This window comes from Gavialis gangeticus, unplaced genomic scaffold (genome assembly GCF_001723915.1).
Source record: "Gavialis gangeticus isolate Ggan-Ray unplaced genomic scaffold, GavGan_comp1, whole genome shotgun sequence".
Classification (NCBI taxonomy): domain Eukaryota; kingdom Metazoa; phylum Chordata; order Crocodylia; family Gavialidae; genus Gavialis; species Gavialis gangeticus.
In genome coordinates this window covers 7,876,451-7,885,823 of record NW_017729034.1, presented here as the reverse complement: position 1 = coordinate 7,885,823, position 9,373 = coordinate 7,876,451, and positions in this window count along the sequence as shown.

Genomic DNA, 9,373 nt, shown 5'->3' with positions numbered 1-9,373 from the left:
CCCCCCGCCCCCCGGCTGGTTTTCACAGCTAGTTTCAGCTTTTTCCACCACTTCCGTCATTGACACCCAGTTCTAAATCACCTCCAGCACCCTCAGTCTTCCATCTGTCTTTCTGCCTAGACTCCATCAATTCCTGATTACACTACAATTACCTGTCGCCAGCTACTGTGCAGAATAAACCCCTCTTTCCAGGTGAAAAAATGTGCTCTCTCTGTCTCACGGGAGGCCCAGTACATGGGGCGCTAGCCTGCAGAGCAGGAAATCTCAGTTATGTTCTTGCCTATTCTACTGACCAGCTGGGTGGCCTCAGGCAAGTTAGTTTTCTTTCTGTCACAGTAAAACAGAGGTGAAGACCTGCCTTGTTAATAAGAGGTGAGTGGTTATTTGTGATATCTTTTATTAAACCAACTCTATTGTTTGGAGAGAGGTTAGCCAGACTTTCTCAGAAGAGCTTAGGAAGGACCTTCCATGCCCCAAAATTTGCCTAATATCCTTCCCAGTTGCACACTTAGTTCAATAGAGAATCTCACAGATTAACCCACACCTCATATGTTTCCTAAACCATCACAGCTACAGTCACACTCTACAACACACTTTTAAAAGCAATTTGAGATGTATGCAAAAAAGATGGGAGATAAGCACGAGGCATTGTTCCTATCCCTGATTCTTTTGGCAACCCCCTTAAATGAGACCAAATATTTGCTCTAAAGTTCCAGCCTTTTGCTCCTCATTGCTTTTCTCTTACCCATATCTCCCTTCAGGCACCTATTCTTACAAGCTAAGCACGTGCACAGAGTCAGCCTTGTCACATGCATCTCCCAGCTGAGATCCATATTTACCTGTTAATCACTTCCTGACCTACTCACAATTTTTTTCTATTGTGTTCTTCAGAAAGCCATGCTGGGCAAACCTCAGGCAGTCTGGGATAGTGCAGCAGGATGACTGTCCGATTCCTGCAAAGGAGAACCTACCTGCCTGAGAGCCCAGTGCTGAACCACCTTTCTGGTTCTCAGAAATCTCTCGCAAGGTTCATGCCCTGTCGATTATGATTGCATTGATTGCAGCTGCCTTCTACACACTCATATTCTCCTCTCGTCTCCCTGCTATTGCCCTACCCTTCACTGTCATACTCCCCATCTCTTGCTTTCCTTTCCTCAGTCCCCAACCCTTCCACCTTTCTCACTCTCTCACCTCCTCTTACCTTTCTTTCCTCGCCTCTCCTTTCCAGTCCCCCTCACTGACACTCTCTTTGATTTTGCTCATCCCTATCGCTATGTGCTGTGCCTATGAGAGTAGTGGGGTTGGGTGGCCCTTTTGTTCTTTCCTTTCTTGTCATAGCCAGGTTTGGGATTCTTTATATGAAGGATGCTTAAAAATGATACTTTGTGTGTGTGTTGCCATTTCCCTAAATTTGCTGCACCAGAAGAGAACTGTGTGGCTACCACAGCCTCTTTTTCCATCCTCCACTTGGTGGTGCTCTTGGACACAATAACATTTAACTGACAGGCAACGATGTCCAGAGCTGCCACATTTTCAAAAACCAGGCCACCAATTTTGAGGGACTCGATTTTCTGAAATCCAGCCTGGTCTCAAGTTTAAGCTGACACCCCCAAACCCAGAGACCACTTTCACAAAGTTGGCCATAAAATCCCATGTTTGCTATCGCAATATATATTTACTCTTCCTTTTATTCCGTCTTTCAAGGACAACATTTTTCCCTGTCCCTCTTTTTCATCACTCTCCCTCATTTCTTGTAGCCTTCACTACCCTTTTAACTTTCCTTCCTTTCCCTTTCCTTTCACATTCCCTGTCTCCTGCATGTCCCCTTGTCCCTTCCTCTTCATGCTCTTTCCCTTCCCATTCTCTCCTTTCACTGTTCTTCTTTCTCCACCTTTTCCTACTCGCATCTTCTTTCCCAGTCCTATCCTCCACATCTTCTCCCTCTTTCTGTCACAAGAATTTAAGCTTCATTCAGTTTGCCCACAAATCCCTAAAAGGCCCTTTTATAAAAGGCCCGGGGTTATATTTCTCTTGCCTCTGAAATCACAGTCTTTCCTCCCTCAACATTTGTTAGAGCCTCGCTCATTTTGCACGGAAGAAAAATTTCTCTCATGATTCATTTTCCAAATGTACTCTGGTAAGCAGTCAAGTGCAGCTTCAGCACACCACTGATTGCAAGAGCTGCAGTCCAGAAGGGCCGAGAGAGCAGTCTGATTTTCTATGGGCACCAGACATTGCTATGGAGAGAAGTCTGTGATCCACCACAAAGACAATCTCCCACAGAGAGACTCACTGGGAGTACAATGTAGGAGTCACTACACTGAGTATGCGACCTGATAGTTAGAGCACAGTGCAATGTGACTGCCTGCCACTATTAAAGCTGGAACATTTGTAATGCTATTATAGATTGGGAAGCTGTAAAGAAAGCTGAACTCCTTTAAGAAGTGATAATAGTCTCCAAACCAAAACTGATGCCATGGAGCAACTCAGACCACCTGGGCACAGGACTCCCTTCCAGTGAGGTTTTGGAACAGCCTTTCAAACAAGTAGTAGGGGCAACAAACCAGCCTTGTTTTAAGATGGAGATGGAGAAGTGCATGCATGGGGCAGAAGTAATCCTGGAGTTGAAAATTACATATTGAGACATTCAAATTCAGGTGTCTGGTTTGCTGATATCCCCATGAGGGGGCTGGAAAGACACTCAATCAGTATAAAGTAGCTTTCTTATTTAGGGATGTGTCTGGTAGTCTGGAGTTTCTTCTCCTTGCTGAGTGTATGTGGTGGGGTCCTGTGGCAGAGACGGGAGCCAGGTGAGAAGTGGTTGTCTAGTGCTATGGTTGCATGTTTCTTGCCATGGGGGTAAATAGGCTTGTTAGAGATCACAGTCCGTGAGGTGCGTCTGAAGTTTCTTTGAGGATGCGTTTTAGCCTGGATTTGAGTGAAGGAATTCAATGGCTGGTGTGTGCAGGTGAGGAGGGTCGGATGGACCAGGTAGCTATGATGGCTGTTTCTGCATCAGATTTCTTTCACTGGCCAGCTGCTGCCCCATGTGCTTTTAATATACTTCCAATGCTCATTGTATTGTATTTATATTGGAATTAATTACTAGATAGCATGCTTCAGGGTTTCCACTGGTTGCTTGTAGGGGCTAGGAAGGATTTCTTTTTTCATCAATGCGAAACAGCAGTAGTGTGTTCCTCTTCCTCTCCCACTCACATCATCTCCCCCCATTCTTTTTTTTTCTCCTTCTGGAGCATCAGAGATTGGCCAGAGCTAGAGATAAGCTATTGGCTGGAATGCACTCGTTTCCCTGGGTGTTTGTACACGCCACAGGGATCTACTTTGGTTTGATTCTCCCTAAATTGAGGCGGTGGGTCTTTAAAAACACTGCTTTAATTTAGAGCAAAGTAAACCCCCGTGGCATGTACATAAGGATTGGGCCCAACCCTTACTTGCCTCTCCGGTGGCGGGGAGGGGACAGCAAGCTGCCATTGAGCTGAGCGGACCCTGAGCTGCGGGATGGTGGGGAAGGAGGGGAGGCTGGTGCTTCCTTCTGCAGCAGCAGTGGTACCCCCCCCAAGCAGCACCTGTCCACAAATACCTGGCCTGAGCGGGCCTGGAGGGCACTGCAGCTGCAGAGGGAAGCATCGGGCCCCCCGTGCAGCTCAGGCAGGCAAGCTCTGGGGAGGAAAAAAAAAAAAGGTCAGGCTTGCTGGGTTTTTTTTTCTTCTTCAGTAGAGCCTGCCTGTACAGGCTGTCACTGGGCTCCCTGCACAGGCTCCCTGAACAACCCTTGAGATGCACAGGGCCTGGTGCTTCCCTCTGCAGCAAGCTAAACCATTTCACAGACATTTTATTTTGCTGTGTCCCAAAGTCATTTAATGTGCATTTAACCAACATGTGCAAACAGCCCGCCCTTAAAGTGCATTACACTGCTGACACATGCAAACAGCTGCACCATTAAAGCGGTGCAAAAGGACATTAGGCTGCTTTAAAGGCCAATTCTGTGGTGTGTACAAATCACCCCTGGTGCTAAGGAGACATCTCTCCAGTGCCTGGTGGGAATATCTTACCTGAAAACCTGTTGATAGATTTAGGGATCCAGGAAAGGTTTTGTCCCAAGGTCAGATTGTCAAGGACTCTGGGGGCTTTTTACACTGTAGCATGGGGCATTACACACCTCCGTGGATTATCTGGGCTTACTTTACCTAATACATTCCTTGCCATGGCTGGGTTCCAAGGTATTGACAATGCCCCTGTCTCCTCTTCTCTCTCCCTATTGCATATTTAAGGCTTTTGGATTTTGTATGAGAGGCTAGATGCTTGTTCGAGGGCATTAGAGGGGGTTTTTTTAGGTTCCTGGTGTGCTGGAGGGGGACAGAATGCGCATTCTTGTGGAACCTTCTTATACTATATATTTCTTTACTAGATGTATATCTTGTTCTATCCAGAAGGCTCAGAATGGCTTACAATAAGCAACCAACCCACAGGCAAAATTCCTTAAAGAACATCCCCAAACCTGAGAAGTCTGGCTCCTAGTCTGCTTCCCCTCAAGCACCACCTCCCTCTCCAAACCCCCGTGCAAGAAAAACTCTCCCACCAATTCCAGCTGCCACTCGCATCCAGTTACAAGAAACACCTTCCACTTTTCCTCACTTCCCATCCACCTAGTCCCACAGCCCCACCTCAGCTCCCCAGAAGGGATCTCCCTCTCCTTCCTGCAACCTCCTCTCCAAGCCTGCACTCTCTTTCCTACCCATGGGCTGCATCTGTCACTCCCAGACAACAACCTCTCTCCGTACCTAACTTGAACCCCACCCCCAGCCAACACAACACAAGTATCAAGGATCCCTAACAAAAAGAAAAGAAAAAGAAAGACCCTCTGTCCCCAAACAGGTCACTGGCAAATGGCAATGTCAAAGGGTGCCCTTAAGCCTGGTCTGAGGGCAGCACCCCTGTAGGGTGGCTTGCTGGCTTTGTAGGGGCCACAGGCTGGCTGGCTCCTTCTTTTCCCTTTGGGTGGCCAGGATGGTGTCTGGGCTGGGACTTCTCCATAGGGGAGGGGATGGGGGAAGAGAGTGATGGCAGCAGTTCTTCAGCCCAGGATTTTATTGGAGGAGGACCAAAGAAAAGAGTAATGTAATGCCTATTATATCCTGACCCACAATTGCAGCAGCTGGACTCATTGTCCTAAGGGGTTGCTGCCAATCCTGTGCTCCTGTGTTTCATATTTGTTTGTGAGAGAAACATGGACAGAGAAACAAAGAGAGAAGGAAGCTTCAGCACAGCCGGAACAAGCAGCTGGTTGCTGGTCCCCTGAGGAGCAGTTTGGTGAGCGTTGGTGCTGCAAGCCAGGAAACTGTCTCTGGGATGCTGGATTCCTCCTCCCTTCAGAAGAAGTGTTACCCTGCAATTAGTGTAGGGGAGTGAGAGTCAGGACTTCTGTATTTAGTTCCCACCCCTCCTGGTGATCCATTGTGTGACCCTGGGGAATGCATGTCTGGCAGAGCCAGATTCTGCTGCCATTCACTGGCGTGGATAGGGCGTTACACCATGGCAAAACAGCGTGCCTGAGATCAGAATCTGCCCCTTTGTTCTCTAGTCTGAAGTGATTATAGTAACATTGACCTACAAGGCATTGTGAGGATTAGTGAAGGATTGTAAATTGATTTGAGATCTTCAGATAAATGGCCGGAGAAGATTTTCCTTCTCTAGCTTGCTCCAGGTATGGACTCCAAAGTGCTCCATTAATATGATTAAGCCCCCGTCTCCCATCCCCCCATATGAGGCAGTCATGTAACACAGCAAATACATGGTCACCCAAGGTCTGTTTTACACTACAGAGATTTGCCAGCAAAAGACCCCATCTAGATGCAGTCCTGCCAGCAGAAGGAGACTTTTGCTTCCTTGGTTTATGCTGTTTTGGGGGAGTCACATAGCCAATCCAGCAGGATAAAAACACTTCTGTCTTCATACCCCATGTCTCCAACAGTGGGACTCTGTTGACATAGCTATGCTGGCAGCAGCCCATAATGGAGACAAACCTAAAGTAATGAATTACAGTCCACTGTACAACATAGTATCTATCCTGTGACTTCATGGTAACATCAGCAATAGAACTCAGGTCCTATTGTTCCATATGCACAAGACTTTGCCTTTTGAATTAAATGAGACTGTCAATAAGTTTCTAGCAGGATGGGGCTCATGAAACGCAGTTGAAGCAATCTAATTCTAGCCAGCAAGCAAAATACATACCATAGCTCATTCATTCCAGGGCTTGTAGCTTAGTGTCTCCAGTCTCTTTGGAGTGATCTCCTTTGCAACTACGTGAGTGGAAGAAGGCACGTTACTCCTGAGTAAATTCTCTTCAGGGAAAAGACCTGGCTTACCCTTAGTGGAGCTCATATATGGGGTCTGCTTGACTCATTGAGCTTGTCATATTCTTATTCATAGGGAGGATGGGGTGGGAGGAGGGTGGAGATAAGTGGTATCGTTTTCCAAACACCATTCCCTTCACCAGAACTACAGGTCACTCAGAGAACATTCTGCAGATGTTTCGCTCTACCTCTTCTGCCTTGCCTAGGCAATGAAATAGTTAACAGTGTTGACATTTAATTAATCATCTTTGGGCATCTGAATTAAAATGTCAGTTAGGTGAAGGGAGTAGTTCACACTCACACCTCTCAAATGTTTTTTTTATTAATTCTCTGCACACTTGCAGTTTTCTTTACCTTTATTACCTTTATTCTTAGGGGTGTACTTTGCAGCAAGGTTAGCCAGTGACTTACATTAAAAACAATGGCACAGGCAACAAACAAACAAACAAACAAAAACCCAGAAAAAGACACCCATGAAAGCTGAGAAACTGGAGGGAGAACAAGCCAATTGTTTCTGAGGGTGCCAGCCTGGCATCAGGATGTGTGCTGGCTGTTTTTTAGCTCTCTCCAGTACCACAAGCTCTGGCAATGTAGATGTGCAGGGGCAGCCAACCTGCAGTACGTGTGCCACAAGTGGCATGGGCACCCTCTGTGTGTGACACATGGTAGATTGGGGAGGGGGCAGGCAGCACAGTGTCAGGTAGGGCAGGAACACAAAGCAGAGCAGCAGATCAGGCAGGATGCACAGGGCAGGGAGCACAAAGCAGAATGACAGCTTGAGGAGGGGAGGGGGGCAGAGTGGCACTTGGGGAGGGTGCAGGGCTTAATTGTGACACATCTGCCCAACAGGTTGGCTTCCACTGCTTTAGAGTAAGCTGGAAAAAGTGCTATAATGTAGCTGCCCGTTTGCTATTGCTAAAGGAACAGAGACAAAAAGGAGGAATTTCACCCTCCGCTCAAAATGTTCCTTAAAGGGTGAGGAGATCTGGGATGAAGTGTAGGTTGGTGCAGTAAGGTTCACTCACACAAGCACAGAGCCATGCTAGAGAAGAGGACTGGGTTGCTCCTTGTCTCAGTGTTTGGCTCAAAATAGGTCTCAGATTCCCCAGAGTTCCCTGGGCTGTGCACCATGGGAGAGGCAAGTGCAGCTGACAAGTACAAGAATAGGGAGACCTAAATATGCTCAGAACTTGGGTTCCATTCCTGGGTTTTTCTATTGCCCATACTGTGGGAGCCTGAGCAAATGCCTTGCACCCAGTGTGCCTCAGTTTCCCCATTAATTAAATAGGAATGATGATATCCAGTTCACGAGAGCAACCTGCTGATTGATTAATGAAAGCCTGTAAAGTGTTGAGAGATCCTCAGAGGAGAGGGGCTGTTGAAAAGCATTGTTAAAAATCTAGAGTGAAACTCCACAGAACCTCTTGAACTGAGCTGGCTTGTCAGCCCGTATATTTTCAGTGCACCTTTGAAGATGAAACTCTACTGCTTACACTACTTTGCTCCAATTCAGTAGGCTTTAAGAGGCCACAAGGGGACCTGTTAGAGTTAAAATGGATTGAAAACGTCTTTGAGCCTCCAAAATAATGAGTATTTCCCTTTCTTTTCCATTTTGGATCCAGATGAGATGCCATTCAATGGTTGTCATTCTGCCAAGCGCACACCTTTTCATCACCTCGAAAGTGAACTCATAGGGTCAGCTATTCGCAAGCAGATGAATGGGGATTTTTTTTGTGGAAGTACATTAAGCAAAGGAAACTTAGGCAGGAAATTTTAATTACTTTTAAACTCCCAGCTAAATCTTATTCTGCCCATTAGAAACCATTTTGATTCTGCATTGTGCAGATGCTGGATGTTCCCATTATCAGCGTTAACGTGATGATCTTCTTAGTGTCTCGGCACACTGAATAATTATTTAAAATTGCAGCGGTGCCACAAAGAGGAGAGAGATGGTCTTAAGGTCCAAGACTAGGGCTTAATTCGTAGCTCTGGCACAGACTTCCTGCATCACTTTGGTATGACCTTCGGCATATGCCTGAGTGCCTCCTTTGTAAAGTGGCACATCTCTGTTTTAGAGGGACACAATTAAAAATATTTTTGACTTGTGCATTATAAATACTTGTACAAATAGTGAGGCTCTGATCATACCCCATTGTGCTAGAAACTGTGCAAATAAGTAAGAAGTAGGGGTGTACAAAGCGGGTCCTATTCAATTTCGATTCTGATTCAGCCCGAATCAGGGACAGTGATTCAATTCTTTGATTCAGATTACTGTCTGTAATTCAATTCGGCCAAATCTGAATCTGAAGATTCAATGCTGATTCTGTGAATCAGCAATTCGGACATAGACACAGCTTTAAATGTTTTTTCTACGTACCTCAAAGTACCAGCATGGCTCATGACTGCTGCGATGCCGGGGCACATGGAGTGTCCCACAGGAGTGTGGGGGGCCCTACATGTGCTCAGCAGCATACCCAGAAGTGGACCAGAAGCACTTCTGGTCCACTTCTGGGTCTGCCAGAGAGCATGCTGGGGGGCCCCCCGGCTCAGTGATTGGTCGCAAGGGAACTCCGGGTGCCTCCCCAGACCCAGGAGGCATCAGTCACTGAGCCAAGTGGGCACAGGGGGGCCCCCCAGCACGCTCCCCGGTTGATCCAGAAGTGGCCCTCTAGGTAGCAGGGGCTCATGAATGAATGCCCCAGCACCACAGCATTCATGAGCCCTTGCTACCTAGAGTTATGCAGAAAAAACATTTAAAGCTGTCTCTATGTCTAAATCTCTGAATTTTCCAAATGTCTCCGAATTGATTTGGAGGGTTCCAGTTTGATTCAGAGAGATTAAAGGGTCCTCTGATTCAATTCAGATTCAGAGATTCAGCCACCAAGTCAGGCCAAATCTCTGCTGAGTTGAATCAGGGACCGAAGCTTCACACAGCCCCAGTAGGAAGGTTATGCCTTGTGTAGTTTTCAATCTAATGAAACAGCAGCAGAACTAAG